This window comes from Bufo bufo, chromosome 6, assembly GCF_905171765.1.
Source record: "Bufo bufo chromosome 6, aBufBuf1.1, whole genome shotgun sequence".
Classification (NCBI taxonomy): Eukaryota; Metazoa; Chordata; class Amphibia; order Anura; family Bufonidae; genus Bufo; species Bufo bufo.
The window spans coordinates 215,534,240-215,553,082 of NC_053394.1; the positions used below are offsets into that span (position 1 = coordinate 215,534,240).

At 43.2% G+C, this 18,843-nt stretch overlaps 1 protein-coding gene and 1 long non-coding RNA gene across 8 annotated transcripts in view; one reads left to right on the plus strand and one right to left on the minus strand.

Annotated features, from left to right (window-relative positions):
- ZMIZ1 (zinc finger MIZ-type containing 1) overlaps positions 1 to 18,843 on the plus strand; it is a 356,469-nt gene that overhangs the window by 14,512 nt on the left and 323,114 nt on the right. The window lies entirely within an intron of this gene.
- On the minus strand, positions 7,709 to 18,457 carry LOC121005994. The gene is made up of 3 exons (XR_005780001.1): positions 18,447 to 18,457; positions 14,410 to 14,414; positions 7,709 to 7,837 (listed from the first exon to the last, which is right to left on the minus strand). It is a non-coding gene; the product is annotated as an uncharacterized LOC121005994 (long non-coding RNA).

Below are 18,843 nucleotides of genomic sequence, written 5' to 3' on the forward strand. Positions count from 1 at the left end.
CACATGCGCAAACCTTTAAATATGCAAAAAATAATAATACCGGTTCCGTTTTTCCAGGTGACACCTGAGAGACAGATCCGGTATTTCAATGCATTTGTCAGACGGATCCGTCTGACAAATGCCATGCGTTTGCGTCCGGATTGCCGACGGAACTGCCTGCCGGAATCTTTTGCCGCAAGTGTGAAAGTACCCTTACGGAGGCATCGCAGATCATTATGAGTAACAATTCGGGGTTTGTCAGCAGATGACTTATTATGCCATAAAACGTATCCAACATTGGGGACTACAACTAATTTGAACATGGATGCGCTTGTTCCCAGATGGCAGGTGAAACATGGCCCATAGGAGAGGCCACGTGCATGGTGTCTTCCCTTGCCAGGTCACCCCCTCCAGATATACAAGTACAGATTGTGATGTCCTTTATGGAATATATAGAATGGATATGCCACATCTGCAGACGTATTCTGTGACTGAATAGGAGGCCTGGTCCGTCTGCACTGAACTGTAATGTATAAAGTTATGACATGAAACCTATGTTTATCTAGTTTCTTATGTCTATACACATGTACGAAGTATGTAGAAGTCTATATATAGTCTTCAGAAAGCTTTGCAGAATCAGGTTTCTTTCCATTCCAGTTCTTGGTGACTGTGGTTGGGTTTAGATTTTTAGGTCCAGTTTTTGAAGCCAAAACCAGGAGTGGATTGGGCAAACGAGAATTAATATCTGTCCTTTTATATTCACACCTGGTTTTGCCTCCAAAAACGGAATCTAAAAATCTGAGTGTGTAAACCAAGCCTGTGTGAAAGTTAGGTTGTGCACTGTTTGCACAGTGGAGTATTCAGCCTCTCTCTTCTCGGTGCCGCTCGCTCCTGTGCGTTATCTTCCTGCAGCACAATAGGCTCTGGTTAATGTTTTAAGGATCAGGTAACTCATTCATTGCTAGGCTGCAATAAAGGAAGCAGAGCTGCTTGGTAACATTTTTTCAGCAGTGACACACTTCTGTATAAAGAATGTGACATTTCTCAATGTATGGCGCTAATTTAAACATAAAATGTGTTGGTGACTGCAGTCTACTGTAATCTGTTATCAGCCATTTCTGTCTAGTGACATGCTATGGCTGTTGGCCAAGGGATTGTTTAGCCAGCAGCTATTTGCCTTATTTTCCCATTGACATGTCGACCAGTAAAATAAGCCTGCTGTTTGTGTGAAGTGAAATAACCATCCGTCTGAATGTCTGACACTGATTATCTGGGAGGAAAGGTGATCAGACATGTAAAAATCCAACCTGTCCTATCCAGGTCAGTCCCTATTTCTATCAGTCAATCCGCATCATAATTGGGAAAGATGCCTGATCTACTCCTCCGTGTTTGCCTTGTATTACTATATGTTATATATATATATATATATACACACAGTACAGACCAAAAGTTTGGACACACCTTCTCATTCAAAGAGTTTTTCTTTATTTTTATGACTATGAAGGCATCAAAACTATGAATTAACACATGTGGAATTATATACATAACAAACAAGTGTGAAACAGAAAATATGTCATATTCTAGGTTCTTCAAAGTAGCCACCTTTTGCTTTGATTACTGCTTTGCACACTCTTGGCATTCTCTTGATGAGCTTCAAGAGGTAGTCCCCTGAAATGGTCTTCCAACAGTCTTGAAGGAGTTCCCAGAGATGCTTAGCACTTGTTGGCCCTTTTGCCTTCACTCTGCGGTCCCGCTCACCCCAAACCATCTCGATTGGGTTCAGGTCCGTTGACTGTGGAGGCCAGGTCATCTGGCGCAGCACCCCATTACTCTCCTTCATGGTCAAATAGCCCTTACTTTCAAAGTTTTCCCAATTTTTCGGCTGACTGACTGACCTTCATTTCTTAAAGGGATTCTGTCATGAGATTTGAGCCCTATAAGCTAAACATATGGCCAGGTCCGTACTAATAACATGAATCCTGAACTGCCCTTATTAAACCTGCTTGTGGCTCTATTAGCCCAAAAAACTGTTTTTTATAAGCTGTCACTCACCTACCTAAGGTGCCCAAGGGGTTTTACGTTAACCCAGGGTGCCCTCCCGCACTCCTCGCCGTCTGGTGCCCAGCGCCGCCTTCCTCACCTCAGCCCCGCCTCTGCAATCCTCCTGTCCCTCTGCTAGATCCTGCGCACTAGGCTCAGCCTGATGCGCCGCGGACTCCTGGCAGCGGCTTCGTTGAGCTTTTGGGCTAATAGAGCCACAAGCAGGTTTAATAAGGGCAGTTTAGGATTCATGTTATTAGTACGGACCTGGCCATATGTTTAGCTTATAGGGCTCAAATCTCATGACAGAATCCCTTTAAAGTAATGGCCACTCGTTTTTCTTTACTTAGCTGCTTTTTTCTTGCCATAATACAAATTCTAACAGTTTATTCAGTAGGACTATCAGCTGTGTATCCAGCTGACTTCTCAATGCAACTGATGGTCCCAACCCCATTTATAAGGCAAGAAATCCCACTTATTAAACCTGACAGGGCACACCTGTGAAGTAAAAACCATTTCAGGAGACTACCTCTTGAAGCTCATCAAGAGAATGCCAAGAGTGTGCAAAGCAGTAATCAAAGCAAAAAGTGGCTACTTTGAAGAACCTAGAATATGACATATTTTCAGTTGTTTCACACTTGTTTGTTATGTATATAATTCCACATGTGTTAATTCATAGTTTTGATGCCTTCAGTGTGAATCTACAATTCTCATAGCCATGAAAATAAAGAAAACTCTTTGAATGAGGTGTGTCCAAACTTTTGGTCTGTACTGTGTGTATATGTATGTGTGTGTGTGTGTGTGTGTGTATGTATATATGTATATATATTACAAAATATCATGCTCAAGATGAGTGTGTGAACATAAACTTCTACTGACCCCTTTACCATGGGGCAAGCACAGTACAGGCATGGACTCTTTGTGGCCTTTTCCTGCAGGAGACTAGATGTCAGCTTCTGCCATGGAAAGCTCCATAAGAATGCATTGAGTTGCTCAGAGAGTACAGCTCTCTAATGAGTGTGTAACTCAAGTACCCATGTGGGGGTCTGGCAGCAAAGCTCCTGATATTGGATGAATGGGTAAACCATTGTCCGGCTAGAAGAAACCCAAATATCCAAGATTTAGATTGTAAAGGAAACTCGGAGTAGCAACATGTCAGAGTTACACATGAGCATATAATCCATGTAACATATCTACAGGAAAATAATAATACGTGTATCCGTAACAAAACATGTATGATGAATGCTCCTTGAATTGCCGCTCCTGAACTGGACATCATGTAGCCCAAACATAAAGCAATATGGGGGTGATTTATTAACTCCTTTCGCCCAGTTCTCTTGCGTAAAAAAGTTGCAAACACTGTGTTTATAACTTTTTTTTATCGCCATTGCAACAAGATGTGACATTTGTACGCCACCCTCCGAAAAATGGACATGCTGAGGGGAGGTGGGGCCATTAACCCAGCACATTTATCAAAACTGGTGCAAAGGAAAATGAAACTGGCATAAATAAAGATAAATCTCCCCCAATTTGTCTATGGAGGCTGGGAGGTGCTCCTCCTACACCTGATATTGGAAGAATGTATTAGTTGAGCAGTTTGGATATTTCTTGAGAAACATGGTGGTAGAGGTTTTCAGTGGCTTTTTACACCATTCGGCCTCCCCAATGTCCATTCAGCTTGATAAACATGTTAAAGGGGTTGTGCAGGCAGTATGTATTGATGACCTATCCTCAGGATAAGTCAGCAATATCCGACACGGCACCGTTTGAAGAGAAGGTAGCGCTCCATGCAAGCGTTCCTTCCTCGTCCATACAGTTTTCAAGTCTTGATGGCACAATGTAATTACAAGTACTGGTACCATTCACTTGAACAGAGTGAGTACTTGGAATTATACTGCGCTACAAGGAAGGCGACGCACAGTGTCCTGAAAAGGAAGCAGCGCTCGCATGGGGTGCCGCCTACTCTTCAAAAACAGATGACTGGTGCCGGGTGTCGGAACCCCACGATCAGATATTGATGACCTATCTTACGTTAGACACGCGAGCTTAGCCTGAGAATGCATCTCCCACCACAGCGCTAGCTGTGCTTCAAATGCTTTCAACCAGCAATTCTGTTTCATTTGGTGAGATTTGGCAAATCTTTAAAGCAAAATGAATCCAGTGTTTTAATGTGCCATGAAACAACCTGGCTTTGAAGTGTTGAGGTGTACAGAAACAAGTCCTAAGCACCACCCAGACTACACCTATAATACATTCGCTTATATAGATATTGTTTTTGGGACATAGCTGATTATGTTACCTTTGCAAGCTACTTCAATTCCATATCGTCTGGGGGAAAAAAACTTTGTGAAGCAATTTGGACATTGGCGTCAAATCCTTCCCATTGTAGAGTTGTATAATTGAAGCTCCCTGTGCCAAGAGCTGAAGCCATAGACTACAAATCTCCTCTCTCAACAAGTGACTGTGTTACCATGTCAAACATTACAAATAGATTTGGTTATGTATCACTACATAGATGTGTGTTTGCATTTCCCTGGCTCTGTTTACACTTCCAGCAGTCAAAAATTGCTAAGGTTTTAATTATCTTGTATTGCAGCAGAGGAACAAAGAAGACATTGTATGTTGGGAAAGAGAGGTCATCTCAGGTCTACCCGGTCTTCAGTAGAGGTGGTCACTAAAACTGGCCATACATTTTAAGGCCCCATACACATTAGACATAGTCAGACATGGCGACCTCCTGACCATCTCTCCCAATGGCAAATGTCGGGGGTGGGGGGGAGAAAATCAGTGTCTGTGGCCTACTCCCCTCTAGGCTGAGCCTAGTGTATGGGAGGTGAATGGTGCATGCTCTTCTTGGCCACGCCTGCTTGTTCTATAAATGGGCGGAGCCGCAGCCAAACGTGTCTTGTCTCTGCCAGAACAAAGCGGTTGGGCATGCTGAAATCCAACTTCCCAATCCTTCTAACCCCTATATCTGACCATGACAATTAGATTGAGTTTGGTTGACATTAATCTAATGTGTAATATCCATGATTCGGATATATTTAATTATTATTACGATGGTCTTTCCAACACTGTGCGGTTCAAAATAATTGAGGAACTTAGTAGGCATACCATATGCTAAGGAGCCAGGAAGGATGTGGAACCCTCACTTGTTTATTAATAACACAGTAGACCAGGGATCAGCAACCTGCGGCACTCCAAGCTGCTGTGAAACTACAACTCCCAGCATGCACATTTACTTTGCTGTTCTTATAACTCCTATAGAAGTGAAATGAGGATTCTGGGAGTTGTAGTTTGTGAATAGCTGAAGTGTCGGAGGTTGCTGATCCCTGCCGTAGGCTGTGGGTGTGGAGGAGACCTTTATTGGCTTCACTGAATGGTAGTACAGTAGACATGGTTGACACTCCATATTGTCTTGTACCTCTTTTGGGCAGCAGGGTGGTTCAGTGGTTTAGCACTGGTGCCTTGCAGCACTGGGGTTCTACATTCTAATCCAACCAAGGACAACATCTGCATGGGGTTCACATGTTCTTCCCCTGTTTTGTGTGGGTTTCCTCCAACTCTCCAAAGACATACAGATAGGGAAGAGCGAATTTCATATTTTGAAGTTTGTGTACGGGTTAATGTTGTGGTATTTACTGAATTGTGTTATGGATTCCGTTACCACAGACCAGAACGCAATTCCATGAGAGAATGCCTTTAGAGGCATTCCGTCATAATAGAAGTCTATGGGCTGCATAACTGATCCGTCCCGTTTCCGTTATGCTGGAGTCCTCTCCTGCACCTAGTGAGCCCCACTGGGGACAGTGAGTGATGCTAATGTCTGTAAAGCGCTGTGGAATATAGTAGCGCTATATAGGTGAGTAAAATAAAATACCCGCCTTATTTGTATGACCTATAGAGCTTCGAATTCCTCACAGAATGAGGAGGCTGGCATGGACTGAAGTCAGTGGCACTGCAGCAGGTGTGATGCTGGGCAACATCAGATGATATGGTAGTTCCAGGTCACTACTGGCAAGGTTCTTTCTCCTGGTATTTAGCACCCTAAGAGCGACATTGGGGCTAGTTCCTTTTGTAAGCCAAGGCTTTTATTTCCGTTAAGGCAATGTGTGCAGTTTCTGGGCTTTAGAGAGCAGATGGTTAATTCATGGTTCACTATTACAGTCACAGTGTTTCGCCTTCCAATAACAATTCTCTGCTCTATTTGCGTAAAAGGGTTTTTCTTAAAAGGAATCGTTCCAGTTTGTTATTTGTACAGACTGAGCATAGGAATTGATGTCCCGCAATAAGTTAATTAAGCTGAAGAGGAAGTCTATCTCCAGTATTAATAAAATAATATTGCACGCTGTACCACACTGTACTTGTTCTGGTAGTAGGCCTTTGTGCTTTATTAATGGCCGTGTTTGTTAAATGGAAGGAATTAATACCAAAAATATTTCTAAATACAGCCCATGGCAACCAGTCACATTACTGCTTCCATTCTCCAATTAAGGGGAAAACTATCATTTGTTTGAACTGGATACGTGCTCCAGTGTTCCTTTGTATTCAACTCTATACATGTCACCCAAATGTATTTGAGATTATATGTAATAGGCAGATTTGCATATGTTTGACTTAAAGGAGTTGTCCTGTATTTGAAACCCCTGCCCTGTTTGGGACTCTCTGTTAGAGTGGATGGCCTCTGCCGAGGGAACCCCAGCTCAGGCCAGCTGCACACTGCCGAGTCTTACATGGTCGTCCATCCACTGTGCTGCCTTCCCCATGAGTTCTAGCAAGTTCTCATTTAGTTCTCCAAACTCCTAATTTCACTTGGGTGTGGTTTATGAACAATCACAGGACTGGTCCATTCAAGTCAAGGGGTCATAGGGAAAAGGAGATGCTGTGTGGTGGTTGGTAGTTGTTTTTTACACATGTGAAACACTGATGGCCGATAGAGGCAATCCAGATGGAAAAACGGAAACGCTGAACAATCGCAGACCAAACCGATTCAACTGCTATGCAAAGTCATCTATTTTTGATTGAACAGAATGGGGGGGAAAGATGCCTTAGTTCATTTTAGTTTCTAATCTGTTACTAGGAAATATATACTAGTCAGATCCAGATATTTTTTTCCTTTTTTTTTCTTCCACTTGGGACCATAATGAATGTATAAGGGAACAAATAGAAGCCAGTTTAAGGGGGATAGGGGGTTAGAAGCAGTCACCGATCATAGTTTTGTTGTAATGGAGCAGAATATAACAATAGCCAGGGAATATAAAAATAACAAAATGACAGACTTCACTTGAAGAGTGGCACTGTTTCTGGAGAAAAAAAATAGACTCCCCCTTTAAAAAAAAGAGTTTGGAACATTAATAGTATTGTCACCAGCAGCCATCATACAGCTGGGCCTCCCTGTTTCATGCCGTGTCTCCCACTGCTGATGATGACCGAGGAGAAAGTGACGCTGCGTTACGTGCATATCGCTGATCCTTGCACAAACCACATTTATGAATATGATTTTGCAATGATTTTGGCAGTATAAAGTGGAGAAATTAAATCAGGGTGTCTCCCACTTAGTACTCATCCCTGTTAAAGGGGTTGTCCAGGTTCAGAGCTAAAGCCTGCTCATCAGAGCAGTTGACGTCACCGAACACACTGCCAGGCGGAAGTTTCCGCCCGGCCGTGTGTTTTTGAAAACAAGAGTCCGTGCCCTGTGCGATTTAGCGCAGTGCAAGGGAGTGCATCGAAGCATGAGATCCTCCGATGCTAGGCTCAGGGGGGCTGCCTGGGAGAAAATAAGGGTATGTCCGGGTTCAGCTCTGAACCCGGACAACCCCTTTAACTGGAGCCATATCACCCACAGCTTTTTGCTCTATATGATTGGCAGCGTCCTTTGAAAACAGATTATTCTTGTCTTGGAAAACCTCTTCAATTTGTAAATGTCTGCTTCTATGTGACAACTTGGTTTGCATTTAATGTAAATTCTTTGTTGGGCAGTATTACAGCTGCGGTAACTGGTTTTGTGCTGCGTTGTGCGCTGGATACAGGGCCTTCTAAGAGTAAAGATCTCTTTGGAAAGCTAACGTAATTCCTGACACAACAGGAGTTGTCACAAGAAATAGAGTATTGATTTCCTGAGTCTAGTTAGCAGAGGAATGAACACTGCAGTCACCGTCATTATGCCATGATCAGGCCAAGGTTTACAGAATACATCCATGTTATGCATCTGGCTCCTAATCTAAACCTTTCTAACAAAAATCTACTGTGTTGACCTGCCACCGAGAGGTTATCTTCTAGACAAATGGTCATATGTTCTAATTCTGCACTCTCTTTATTACATATTGATCAGAGAACTCTGCTGAATTTAGCACATTTTCTATTTTCCTTTTAGTGACCTTGGTAAAAAATTAGTTGACCTTTTACATATACTAAATGCAAATTGTCGTTAGGATGGTCATTGCTATGTTTTGCATAACTGCATCATTAGAAGGCGCTAAGAAATCAAGTGCACTGAAACATTTCTGAATGTGATCACACCTTCTCACCTATAGTCTTCCATAGACCTCTATGCACATCCTCCATATAAAGATACCGTGCTTGTATCAATGAGGAACCTGGTCATTGATGTGCAGGGTAATACAATTTCCAATATTTTTCACCCAGAAGAGATGGGGGAAAAATGATGATATGGCCACAGTCAGTATTTGTAAGCCAAAAATGTGAGTAGCCCCTACAGTGAAGCAGTTTAATGGAACCGTATGTGCCCCTCATATGTTTTGGACCCACTCTTGAATTCCGCTTACAAATATGTTAAATTGGCCTTTGTCTGAGTGGTTTATGAACATTTTGCCTTGAATATATAAAATATTACCGGCCTGAAAATTTTAAAGGGGTATAAATAATCATTTGAGAAGGTAGCTTTAATTTTGCAGTTTATTTCTTCTCTTCTGAGCCGCAGTCACTTGACCATGTCCATGCAGCTCCTATTTCCATGGATGTGTCAGAGCAGCACCAGGGGCAGTAATAAAGGAGTGTCTATATACCTATCTGGATGGGAGGAGCTAGAAACTAGATGGGTGGTGTTAGGGGCGGTGCTGGAAAGCGAGAAGTGCATCATGGGTTTGGTTGGATGCAGCAACGAGAAGTGCCACATACAGGATGGACACAAACCAGAGCGATTTGTTCACATGGTGAAGACGAGTCAGGAGAGTCTAAATTGGAAAAAAAAAGCATGCAAGTGAACATATTTGTAAAAAAAAACATAGTAATCTTAGGGAAACCACATTTAGGTTTACTGCAGACTTTGTTCTTAGGCATCAGCAGTGCATGTTCACAGGCCAATTATTTACCCGAAAATAGGCCAGAAGAGCGTCCTATTGACTTCCAGCAGGTTGACATTTTTCTATATAGCATTTTTTAACTGTATAGATAAACTCACTGGCATTTCTCAAAAAATGCATCCAATCCTTCTGTTATAGGTATACAATGGGAAAGCTTTCTAACATATATCTCAAATGGAACACTTGAATGTAGTGTGAACAAGCCTGACTCTCTAGGATTCAGTTATTTATTTTTGAGTAGCCGTTAGCTCCTGTAACTTGTATGTTGTGTTCGGACACTGTAAGAAAAATATGCAAAAAAATGAATGGCTGACTATTTTAGCTGAGTTCGCACCAGTGCTTCAGATTCTGTTGTGCTGAACAGAAGTTCTGGAGCTGTTATCTGACAGACTCCATTCACTATAATGGCATCAGTTAGAAAACCTGACCCTGTTACTGGACAAAGTAGCACATCATGCTGCGCTGTCTTGTCCTGTATTTTGGATGAAATCTGTGACCGAGGCCCCTAATGGAGACTCCAAATCACTTGTGAACATAGTCCACCAAAGCAAAAGCAGCTCTCTCATCTGGTTTGCAGAGGGAACGACTCCTATGATGACCATGTGCCAAAGCACTTATTAACCATGGTGGTTTTATGAGTGCATGGATGCACACAATTACAGTACAGACCAAAAGTTTGGACACACCTTCTCATTCAAAGAGTTTTCTTTATTTTCAGGACTATGAAAATTGTAGATTCACACTGAAGGCATCAAAACTATGAATTAACACATGTAGAATTATGATGACCTGGCCTCCACAGTCACCGGACCTGAACCCAATAGAGATGGTTTGGGGTGAGCTGGACCGCAGAGTTAAGGCAAAAGGGCCAACAAGTGCTAAGCATCTCTGGGAACTCCTTCAAGACTGTTGGAAGACCATTTCAGGGGACTACCTCTTGAAGCTCATCAAGAGAATGCCAAGAGTGTGCAAAGCAGTAATCAAAGCAAAAGGTGGCTACTTTGAAGAACCTAGAATATGACATTTTCAGTTGTTTCACACTTGTTTGTTATGTATATAATTCCACATGTGTTAAATCATAGTTTTGATGCCTTCATAGTCATGAAAATAAAGAAAACTCTTTGAATGAGAAGGTGTGTCCAAACTTTTGGTCTGTACTGTACATCATTTGGTAATGCAATATATAGAACAATATACCCTATTTTTCAGACTATATGAGTGTCCGCAGTCACTGTGTTATATCAGAGCTTGAGGGCTTGCTGGGGCTGAACTGAAATAAGAATCACCGCATTATCTTCACTACATCGGAAGATATAGCTGTTAGAAATCGGGTCAGGAATGATAGCAGGTGAAAGTAGATTTCCCCTGCGTTCACTCCCAACCCGACTTCGAACTGCTATGTCTTCCAGTTACTGTTCCAGTGATCTGTCGGCTTTGAAACAAGACTGGAACTATGTCTATAGCTGCTCCTAATCCTGAGATATGAGTGGTTAAAGGAGCCTACCCTTTTAGCTGTTTGTGACCGAAATGGGTTAATGCAATCCTCCTCTGAGCGTTTTTCCTCATATGGGGTGTACATTGAGTGGCTATTTATTTATACTTTTACAATCATGATTTAAATTTTATTGTATTTAGATTAATTATACTATCCACCCTTTTAAATATTTTATTACATTGTGCTTTCTTGAAGGAGCTCAATCACCCCTGACCTGTGATCCAGAGAGCAAAGGGTGGCTCCATGTTGATAGATACATATTTGTGCATGTTTTTATAACTATTCTGTAATGCCTAATGAAGGGACCCTCCACTTAATTAAACCAGCAGGGAATTATTATTTTTTGTCTAAACCTGGGGTGCGTCTTATAGTTCGTTGTGTCTTAGAGTCTGAAAAATCTGGTACATTAGCTAAAATCTGAACAATTTTCTTTTGGAAACTATATTCCTATAGTCATCTTAGTTGCAGTTGATGTAGCTAAGATTAAAGCGAACCTTTCACCTCATTTTCACTTGTTAAACTAGCCACAGTACCTTATAGATTATATTGAATGTGTTGTTATCCATGTTAGTGCCGCTTTCCTGCGCTTTTTATTCATAAAAAAAACGTCTTATAAAGTTCTGATTTCTGCTCCAACAGTCAGGCAAGAAGTCAAGGGGGTAGCCCTTCCCTCTCCTCTGGCCGTACCTCCCCTGCCCTAACGCCGCCTCTATGCTTTGTGATTGACAGCCGGCTCAGTCGCCGGGACGGCGCTTCTGAATCCTGCGCATGCGCCGTCCTCCTCATTCGCCGCGCGATCCCGTCTTTCTGGGGCTCACGATGATCACTGGCTTGCAATCTGCGGCAAGTCTACAGTGATCACGTGGGGCACTTGGAGCCTGAAGATAGTGGAGCGCGCGCACGGGAGGGAGAGCAGACAGGCAGGCATCGCGTACGGCGCATGCGCGATCCTGTTACATGGTCGCGCTTCTGTCTGCCAGAAAGACGGGATCGCGCGGCGAATGAGGAGGACGGCGCATGCGCAGGATTCAGAAGCGCCGTCCCGGCGACTGAGCCGGCTGTCAATCACAAAGCATAGAGGCGGCGTTAGGGCAGGGGAGGTACGGCCAGAGGAGAGGGAAGGGCTACCCCCTTGACTTCTTGCCTGACTGTTGGAGCAGAAATCAGAACTTTATAAGACTGTTTTTTTATGAATAAAAAGTGCAGGAAAGCGGCACTAACATGGATAACAACACATTCAATATAATCTATAAGGTACTGTGGCTAGTTTAACAAGTGAAAATGAGGTGAAAGGTTCGCTTTAACCATTGAATCTCTCTGTGCTGATTTTTATTTATTTATTTTTTTCTCCAGAGGGTTTTTAGAGTTTTCTGATTAGGGCTGAAACAATTACTCAAATTAATTGATTAACTGGACATAAAAAAATCCTCGATTGAAATTTTTTTGCATCGATGCTACGTTTGTGCCATGTGACCACAGAGTCTGAGGGAAGAACTTGCTATTACTCGTGCTCCGTGGTCACCCGCCTGCCCGCACAGCGCTGCACTGATCCTGATGTACACACTAGGGATCGACCGATATTGATTTTTTAGGGCCGATACCGATACCGATAATTTGTGAACTTTGAGGCCGATAGCCGATAATTTATACCGATATTCTGGGAATTTTCATTTTTGAGAAAAAAAAAAAATTCCTACACAAATCTGCTGAAAATTAATATGTTTATTGTTAATGTGTATTTTTTTTGTTTATTGTTAATGTGTATTTTTTTTTTATAAATCTTTTTCATTTATACTTAATATTTTTGTGTTTTTTTTTTTTACTAACTTTTAACCCCCTTAGGGACTAGAACCCTTGTCCTATTCCCCCTGATAGATCTCTATCAGGGTGAATAGGATCTCACACTGTCCCTGCTGCTCTGTGCATAGTGCACACAGCAGCATGGAGCTGAACATGGCAGCCAGGGCTTCAATAGCGTCCTGGCTGCCATGGCAACCGATCGGAGCCCCAGGCTTACACAGCTGGGGCTCCGATCGGAGGAGCAGGGGAGAGGGGATCCTGTGGCCACTGCCACCAATGATTAATACTGGGTGGGGGGGGGGGGGGGGGGCGCACTGCGCCACCAATGATTAATACTGGGGGGCTTGGGGGGGCGCACTGCGCCACCAATGAAGATAAGTCTATCGATCATTCATATACAGGAGGCGGGAGCTGGCTGCAGAATCACATAGCCGGCTCCCGACCTCTATCAGCGGTAGCTGCGATCCGCGGCACCTGAGGAGTTAACTACCGCGGACCGCAGCTAGTACCGCTCATAGAGGTCGGGAGCCGGCTATGTGATTCTGCAGCCAGCTCCCGCCTCCTCTATATGAATGAATGAAAGGCTTATCTTCATTGGTGGCGCAGCGGCCACAGCCCCTCCCCTCCTCTTATGTTCTATCCCCTCATTGGCGGCAGCGGCAGCAGCAGCACAGGGGGAGGAGACACTGCTTCCTTCTCCCCTGTGCTGCGGAGGGAACACAGAGAGCGCTGTCAGCAGCGCGTTCTGTGTTCCCCATACGTTATCGGTATATCGGCAAAATAGATGCCGATACCGATAACGTTCAAAATCCTCAATATCGGCCGATAATATCGGCCAAACCGATAATCGGTCGATCCCTAGTACACACATAGTCAGGTCCCAGTGCAGCGCATGAAGAAGATGGAAGTTCTCTGGAGTGTCGGCAGCACCCCTACAGGAAAGGTAAGTATTTTAGTTCACTGGTGCTGCGGCTGGGCACTGATGGCTAGGAGGGGGAGTAGGGGGAACTGATGGCAGTGGGGGCAGCTGGTGGCACTGGGAGGGGAAGCAACTGATGACATGGGGAAGCTGGTGGTATTGGAGGGGGAACTGGTGGGACCGCTGGAGGAACTAATTGCATTGGAGGGGGAACTTATGGCACTGGGGGGAGCTGTTGGCAAAAGGGAGGGGGAACTGATGGCAAAAGGGAGGGGGAACTGATGGCAAAAGGGAGGGGGAACTGATGGCAAAAGGGAGGGGGAACTGATGGCAAAAGGGAGGGGGAACTGATGGCAAAAGGGAGGGGGAACTGATGGCAGGGGGCTGATGAGTTTTTATAGAAAACATTCTTTTAGTTAGTTTTTTTCTTATTAGATTACTCGATTAATCGTTGGATTAATCGGTAGAATACTTGATTACTAAAATAATCGATAGCTGCAGCTCTATTTCTGTCCCAATTTTACTCTTGCATAAGTATATAGAATAGTAACCACATGTGAGCTAGGTGCTAGCTTACTTTTTTCTAAGCTATCCAAGCTATCTTGTGTGCAAACTATATATATGAATTATGGTTATTGAAACAAACAAATGTTAAAGTGAAACCAGATATGCAGGGCTGTGGAGTCATAGCTAGGTTTGGGTGGAGTGGGAGTCGGTAGAAATATACAGACTCCAGCTTAAAAAATAATAATAATCTGTTATTAATATTGTGTAATAGTTTATTTACCCTTAGGCCCCTTTCACACGGGCGAGAATTCCGTGCGGGTGCAATGCGTGAGGTGAACGCATTGCACCCGCACTGAATCCGAACCCATTCATTTCAATGAGGGTGTGTAGATGAGCGGTGATTTTCACTCATCACTTGTGCGTTGTGTGAAAATCGCAGCATGTTCTATAGTCTGTGGTTTTCACGCAACGCAGGCCCCATAGAAGTGAATGGGGATGCGTTAAAATCGCAAAGCATCCGCAAGCAAGTGCAGATGCAATGCGATTTTCACGCATGGTTGCTAGGAGATGATGTTAATAAATTGATCAAAGTCAATTTACTGTATTATTTTCCCTTATAACATGGTTATAAAGGAAAATAATAGCATTCTGAATACAGAATGCTTACTAAAATGTTGCTTGAGGGGTTAAAAAATAAAATTAAATTTAACTCACCTCATCCTCTTGTTCGCGCAGCCGGCATAGTCTTCTTTCTTCATCTTTCAGGAACTGCAAAAGGATCTTTTGACGTCAGCGCAGGTCCTGTTGAATGAAGATTACGTCAAATGTCCTTTTGCAGGTCCTGAAAGATGAAGAAAGAAGACTATGCTGGCTGCGCGAACAAGAGGATTAGGTGAGTTTATTTTTATTTATTTTTTTAACCCCTCAAGCAACATTTTAGCAAGCATTGAATGCTATTATTTTCCTTTATAACCATGTTATAAGGGAAAATAATAAAATGAATAGAACACCAAACCCGAACTTCAGTGAAGAAGTCCGGGATCGGGTCTGGGTACCACATTACGTTTTTTCTCACGCGCGTGCAAAACGCATTGCACTCGCGCGGAAAAAACTGAACATCGGAGCGCAATCGCAGTCAAAACTGACTGCAATTGCGTGCCTACTCGCGCGGTTTTCCAGCAATGCACACACGACGCATCCGGAGTAAATCTGGGACGCCCCTGTGAAAGAGGCTTTAGAGGACCTTGCGACTTTACCTTTTTGTGATTTTCTGTTTTTGTTTTTCATTACTTGCCTTCCCTGAGTCATAACTATTTTATTTTTCCATTCACATGGCCTTTTGAGGGCTTATTTTTTGTGGGACAAGTTGTACTTTCTAAAAAAAAATATTAAACTTCTTTTTTTTTTTTTTATCACCATATTCTGACCTCTATAGCTTTTTTGTATTTAAGTGTACAAAGCTGAGGGCAAATTTCTTTGCAGGGTGATTTGTACTTTTCAGTGATGCCATTTTTGAAGTGTGTGTGTGTGTGTGACTTGAAGTGACAAAAAATGGCGAATTGGCCATATTAGTTTTTCTTCCGTTACGCCATTTGATGTATCTGGTGCACACTTAAGGCCTCTTTCACACGAGCGTGACATGTTGGCTCCGGATGCGTTCAGGGTGCGTTCAGTGAAACTCGCACCATTTTGCAAGCAAGTTCAGTCAGTTTTGTCTGCAATTGCGTTCAGTTGTTCAGTTTTTTCCACGCTGGTTCAATGCGTTTTGATGCGTTTTTCACGCGCGTAATAAAAAACTGAAGGTTTACAAACAACATCTCTTAGCAACCATCAGTGAAAACGCATTGCATCCGCACTTGCTTGTGGATGCAATGCGTTTTTCACGCAGCCCCATTAATTTCTATGGGGCCAGGGCTCATGTACACAGACCCATTGAAATGAATGGGTCAGGATTCAGTGCAGGTGCTATGCATTCACGTCACGCATTATACCCGCGTGGAAAACTCGCTCATGTGAAAGGGGCCTTAACCGCAGCAGCTAATTACAGGCCTCAGTTGTGACCTGCTTCCCCGTGTGTCACATGTGATGTAGCGCAAGGGGGGCAGGTCAGTGTTGTGGCCTGTGGTTGGCTGAGCGCTCACCTGTGCCCCTGTCAACAGATGTTGTCCACAGTGCATGTGGGAGTGGAACTGCTGGTCCAAGAGCCCAACAAACTAGATCCAGAGGCAGGAATCACATGAGCATCACCCCCACCCTGGGTCAGGCAGGTCTGGGCCACTCTTTTAGTGTTGGATAACCCCATTTTAAGGTGTTGTCTGGGAACAAGTAACCTTTCACAGGTGCCCGCAGCCTGCCTCTGCTATGGAAAGAATCACACCTACCTACTCCCCACTGCTATGGTTCTGCGTGTCGGCTCTTGTGTTTTCATGCTCCGTTCCACAGCTTGTTAATTTTGTCCTCGGCACAGTCATGATCATCTGCTCCACTGCAGCCAGTAGCTGGCTTCAGCGGAAATGTGTCTCTTGTGGACATGTAACCACTGAAGCCTGTCCTTGGCAGCAGTGGAACAGATGATCATGTCGGAGAGGAAGTAAAGAAGCTGTGGACAGTGTTTTGCGGTTATTAAATGTATAGTGTATTACATATTTACTTACAGGAACTTTTGTCCAGCCAAATCCTGGCATATTTGTGTGGTAGTGGACAGATCTCCGCCAGATCCCATTACCGTCAATGGGGTCATTAGGGATGCAGTAACATCCGGTTATGCTGGATCCAGAGAGCTCCGGCAGGCTGTTCTTTGCCAGAACAGCCTGCTAGAGACCTCTAAACGGAGATGTTAGAGGCCAGCGTAGCCTGAATACTTACATAATAGAAAAAGCCCAGTTACCATTTTACTACAGGAAATTTGTTACTACTGAATTATTGGCCATTCATGAAGCACTCCGAGCTGGAGTCGGGGTGTGGAGGAGTTGGAGGAGTCAGAACTTTCACTTACCGATTGCACAGCTCTGTAGATATGGACAAGTGCAGAACTTCGATATTTTTGCCACTAGTTTGCAGTTTACATGCTGACCGACAAACCATATGAAGGAAGAACTATTTACTGCCACCCCAATATTTTATATTGGTTTCCTTTTCCATTTATTGGTCGGTCTTGTGATCAGCAATACACTTTGTATTCTTTAGCTAACTAGTGAATGAAGACGTACACAACCTTGCTTGAATGTTCTTCTTGTACCCATTAAGCTAACATTTATTCTAGCGCATGATATTTTTTCTGTTAAACGCAATCACCATCTTCAGATACAGAGAATTGAGTTCTATGGAAAGAAAAAAAAAAGTTGAATTTCATGGTCTGTTGGAAAGAAGGCTGGAGGGGACTCTGATGTTCCTCTTAGTTTGCTCTACTGAGCCTCACTTATATAGTTCAGGCAAAACTGAGCACAGCTAAAACTGAACTGGTGTATCTAGGTCAATGGTCCTAATCCTTGCTTTTTATTAAGGGATGGTCTGCAAAATATTCTCTTGTCCATTATGTCTAGAAATGGAAGCAGCAGTGTAACTGCACAGGCTTGTCAGGGGTCTAGGTCACAATCCCGGGTTAACGCTTTCTCTGCCAGAAGGCAGGGGACCATCTTGGTTAATAAACTACAGGCGTGTGAGCAGTGGCTGCTGAAGCAGAAGTAACACTCAGTAGCTAAAAGGTTGTACTGATACTCTGACAGTGTTGTGACAGTGCTTGGTGTCTACAGTGGTAGTGGTGCCCGTTTAACCCCTTATTTCTATGACTGACAAAACCTTGGGATGCTGTGAGTTTTCTCCAAATATTCTCATGTAACATGGAGGGTATGTTTATGCTCAGAGCAGTTGACATGTCATTTGTGTAATGGTGGATTTACACACAATTTCCGGTACGAACTCTTGTTCCTAATAACATGTAAATATGATGCCGATCACCTGATTAACATAGTTTATAAGCCCAAAGACATTTGTCCATCCAGTTCAGCCTGTTATCCTGTAAGTGATCTAGAGGTAGGCAAAAAAAACCTGTGAGGTAGAAGACAATTTTCCTCACTTTAGGGGAAAATTCCTTCCCGACTCCAATCAGGCAATCAGAATAACTCCCTGGATCAACGACCCCTCTCTAGTAGCTATATCCTGTAATATTATTACACTCCAGAAACACATCCAGGCCCCTCTTGAATTCCTTTATTGTACTCACCATCACCACCTCCTCAGGCAGAGAGTTCCATAGTCTCGCTGCTCTTACCGTAAAGAATCCTCTGTTTCAGTGCTCCAGACTAAAAAAAATACCTAGTAGCCATTGGCTCCTGAACTGAAAAATGTAGGATCCAAATAAATTTTTTAGTCGCCAAATCGAAACCGAATCAAAATTTTGGTATCGTGACAACGCTACGCCAATCAGATCGGCGTAGGGTTGTTTCAATGCCAAAATTTTGATTCGCTTTCGTCACCATAAAAAAGTATTGCGATACTCAATACCACGCAAAAAATAAAAAATAAAAACAGCAAAAAAAGCTGCGTGCATTTCGCATTTTATGAAACGTTTGGCCCATAATAGAACAGTCCTATCCTATTTTTTTGGGGTGACAAGATGACTAAAAAATTGCGAATCGCATGGTTTTTATTTATTTCTGTTACGGCGCTCACCGCATAGGAGATATTTTTTTATAAATTAATATTTTGGACTTTTCGGACGCAGCGCTATTTAATATGTTTATTTATTTATTGTTTATATATTTTATATGTAAAATTGGGAA